This window comes from Poromitra crassiceps, assembly GCF_964638095.1.
Source record: "Poromitra crassiceps genome assembly, chromosome: 4".
Classification (NCBI taxonomy): Eukaryota; Metazoa; Chordata; class Actinopteri; order Beryciformes; family Melamphaidae; genus Poromitra; species Poromitra crassiceps.
Window position 1 is genome coordinate 42,851,490 of NC_139626.1, and position 4,801 is coordinate 42,856,290.

Genomic DNA, 4,801 nt, shown 5'->3' on the forward strand with positions numbered 1-4,801 from the left:
GGACCCACTCCTTGACCCCCTGCAGCTTGCCTACAGAGCCGAAAGTTCTGTAGACGATGTTATAAACATGGCCGTCCACTACATTCTCGCGCACCTGGACACCACAGGAAACTATGCCAGGGTCCTGCTTGTGGACTTTAGCTCGGCCTTCGACACGATCCTCCTGGCCCTGCTACATGAGAAGCTCTCCCAGCTGGCCGTGCCCGACTCCATCTGCAGATGGACCACAGACTTAATGAACAGGAAGCAGCACGTACGGCTGGGGAAGCATGTCACCGACTCCCGGACCATCAGCACCGGAGCTGCCCAGGGCGGTGTCCTCTCTCCGTACTTCTTCTCCCTGGCCTACACCAACAGCTGCACCTCCAGCCATCAGTCCATCAAGCTCCTGAAATTAGCAGATGACACCAGCCTCATAGGGCGTCCGTGTACAGGTGACAGATGATGACCTGGTGCAGTCAAAACGATCTGGAGCTCAATGCTCAAAAGACAGTGGAGATGGTTGTGGAGTACAGGGAGAAGAACACAACCTCACCTTCCCCATCACCCTGGGTGACTCCCCAGGCAACACTGTGGAGTCATTTCACTTCCTGGGCTCAACCATCAGCCCAGACCTGAAATGGGAACTGAACATCAAAGCTCTCACCAAGAAGGCACAACAGAGGATGTACTTTCTTCGGCGGCTGAGGAAGTTCTGGACAGTCTATGGACATTTTACATTGAGGGCCCTGAATAGTTTATGTCCTGGGTGGGTGTGGTCGACCACCCCGACCACCTTTTCAGCGCGGCGGATGATGCACTGCAGTCTGTAACGCATTACAATGTAACACGTAATCACATTATATTGGTTGGTAACGAGTATCCTAGTGTAAGGCACCAGTAATCACATTACAGTTAAATCAAACACTTAAGTCGTTACTTGCGTTACAAGTTCTTACATTTTCAGCAGGATCGGGGTTGAATCTGCAAGATTATGGAGAAAACATCAAAAGTGTGGTGCAGTGGTTTCATGCACTCGATTGTGCCGCACAACAGCTGCCTGTAAAAAGACACGACACGTCTTTTTGGTGCTAGAATAGATGGGCTGGAGGGACGGGGAAGAGTGACGATTGGTTAGGTTTAGGCGTGAGGAGTCACGATTCGTTGGTTCGTCCCTCCAGCCGATCCATTGTATCACAACCTTTCATAGCAGTTGAGGCAGTCAGATGCAGGGGGAAAATGGCAGCACGCTGTCTACAACTTTGGATGGGTGGATACTATGCACATACTTTGATGCATGAAAGGACAGGAATGTGACAGTAAAGTGCAAACTTTTCCCAGGCCAGAAGCAATTTATCCACCGCTGTGAACACAACATCAAATCTCTCCAAGCACCTGGGAAGCCAACATGCTAACACAAAGCTAGCAGCTAAAGACCCAGGGACCCATGCTGAGTCGACCTGAAGCAGCAGGTAACGTGTAAAGCAAAGATAAACAGGCTTGTTGCATCGTCAGAGGAAATGTTGCCAGTTTGTTTCTACAGTAGATTGAGTAGAATCGCCGTCATTCAGAAACAAAGATCTTGTGTATTTCCTCCTTTGTGCTGATATGTGGGCATAGGTAAGGTTTAATCTTGTTAACTGGCAATTACGTAACAATGCATCTCAGGCGATGTTGAGGAGTAACACAAAATTAATGTAATGAGTAGTGTAATGAGTAGTGTCACAAATTACTTGCTCCAGGGTGTAATTTTTAAGTAATGTTTAATGTGTAATATATAATTATTTTGAGTAACGACCCCCAACACTGCTGGGGAGTCACCCAGGGGTGATGGGGGAAGGTGGGGCTTCATTCTTCCTGTAGTCCACTCCACAACCATCTCCACCGTCTTTTGAGCATTGAGCAACAGGTTGTTCTGTCTGCACCAGGTCATCGGGTGGTCGATGTCCTGCCTGTACGCAGACTCGGCTCCATCAGAGATGAGCCCCTATGAGGGTGGTGTCATCAAGCGAAACTCCAGGAGCTTGGTGGACTGCTGGCTGGAGGTGCAGCTGTTGCCATGCAGGGAGAAGAAGTATGGAGAGAGGACGCCGGCCTGGGCAGCTCCGGCGCTGAAGGCCCGGGAGTCGGTGACATATACTTCCCCAGCCTGGAGGTGGAGCAGAGGAACCTTGCGAGGCAGCTGGATTCACGAGATCACGCTCACGTGAGAAATCCATCTTGCCACCCTGCCACTGTATGCAGCGTGGCAGCGTGACACGTTAGGTGTGACGACAGGGGAGAAGCGAGTTCGTGATAGATGGTGATAGGCAGACGGTTCATCCAATCACCTGCCAGGTATTTTTTGAAAGTGCCTGCCCTTTTCCAAACAGTTTACGGGAACGACTTCCACGATGGTTCTGTGTACACACACACACACACACACACACACACACACACACACACACATCATTAGATACGTATAACAAGTGTGACAAGGCTACACAGTTTGCATGTCTTCGTGGAGGAATTATATCACAGCAAAATGAATGCAACATACGCAGGAAGTTGCTGTGAGTTAAAGCTTTTGGACAGAGGCATGTTTTTGGGGGGACGTTTGTATTAAATGAGCCTCTCACACCACCACACCTCCTATTTCTCACCCCAAATTTATCTTTTGGGCCAATCATGTATCTTTCCAAGTTTGCTCCCTCGTTTTAAAACATAACCAGGCGTCCTTGCTTGTTCTTATTGTTTTCATTTTCTCATTATTTTCTCATTATTTTCTCTGGTTCTGGGTCTGTATTAAGATGATAATTTATTCAGATAGTATTTCTATTTGGATAGACCTGACAGACTAAAGTGGGGAGTGTTGGATAATGGAGCGACTTGGTGAGGAGCATAGATATTTCTTATTCTATGTTTTGAAGAAAAATATCTGTAATATCCAGTGTTGTACATATAAGCCCAGGAGAACTCATTGTCAGGACTTGTGACTCGGTTTGGACTTGAGCACTGATGACTCGGACTTGGACTTGGACTCGAGCATTCATGCATTCGGACTCAGAAGTCGGAGACGAGGTCTCACACTTGTTAATTGATAAAGACTATTTTTGTGTGTGTGCTTTTCCTAATAGGACCTAATAATTCAGCATAAGATGTTGATAGCCGTTAGCTACCATGACATTATTCAATTCCGTGCAAGGGCAGAGACCTGTGTTCCACCTACATGTGGATTCACTCATGTTCAGTAACTCCGGAATCGGACTCCTCTTTGGTCGAACAGTCAGACTCGAACACTAGGGACTAGACTCGACTCAGACTCGAGATATAGTGACTTTTCTTTTTTTTTCAATATTTTATTAAAAAAAAATTAGACCAAATTTTTTTTGACCGAGACGAGTGACTTGACTGGTATAAACACAAATTAGCAGAAAGAAAAAGCCTTATAAAAAAGGTATTGGCTCACAAGGCCTGAGAAAAGTTGAGTCGGTCAATTTATGATGAATAATGCTAATTGTATTATTATTACTATTATTATTATTATTATTATTATTATTATTATTATTATTATTATTATAATTATTATGATTATGATTATGATTATGATTATTGTTATTATTATTATTATTATTATTATTTTATTGTTGTTGTCGTGTGGCAGTATGGAACACTTGGACACATGCTTGTGATTCCCAGGTGTTTCATCTGGATAATCCATGATAAGTATCCTGATCCACATGGTCAAGATATAGGTTTTATTTACAGCTGGGTGTAATTACAATGAATTGCTGTTCTGCACTACTACTATGCAAGATCACTGCACTCTAATTTTGTTTATTCAATCTAATTTCACTGCAATTATGATTGTACAATCATTGTTTTCTTACTGCATTTGCACATTTGATGTATTTTGCAAATTCATTTCATGTTTGAAGCAGTTGACCCATCCTCTACTTACTAGGAACTTTCCTAGAACTAGGAGCAGTGGGCCAGTGCCGTGGTCAGGGGCACTGACAGGAGTATTAACCCTAACATACATGTCTTTGATGGTGGGAGGAAACCCACTTGAACACGGGGAGAACATGCAAACTCCACACAGAAAGGACCTGTTTCGGACCAGAGTTCAAACCCGAGACCTTCTTGCTATGAGGCCATAGTGCTAACCACTGACCCAGTGTGACATGCCCTACCCATCTCTGACTGATTGAGTCAGGTTTAGGCATGAGGAGGGTGGGTTTAGCCATGAGGAGTGATAATTGGTTAAGGTTAGGGTAAAATATCAGGGTAAGCTAATCAGAGGCAGAGTGGGCTGGGTCATCTCGGAGCTATCCTATGGAGAAAGAAATTGCACCCAGGGGTTGAAGTAAGCAGTGCAGGTTTAGGAGCAGTCCTCTAAGTAAATGTAATCGAACTTTTGTGGAAAAGCTATCAGATACTTTGTGATATGTGTTGTTTATCTGTAGCCTACAAAAGCGGTGACCTTTATGACCTCCAGTAGCGGAGCGTACACCGGGGCAAAAACTTTTTTTTTTCTTTTCTTTTTTGCACGCCAGGCCAGGCCAGGCCTGAGTGTGAGAGCAATTCAATCAATAGACAATAACATTGGTGTGTTTAAAATGAGATATTCCACTAAATATGGCTAAAACACATTCAAACATGCAAGAAAGGCCAATTTTTCTTCGCCGCCGGCCTTAATTGGATTTTGGGGGGGGGGCTGATAGGGTCGCTCCGCCCCTGATGACCTCCCCTAAGTATGGGCCCATTTCCCTGGCTCCACCCTTTTCCTTGCCTCCTTCCCACCGCCCACATCCCCCTAGCCACTCCCCCTACCCACCGCTCG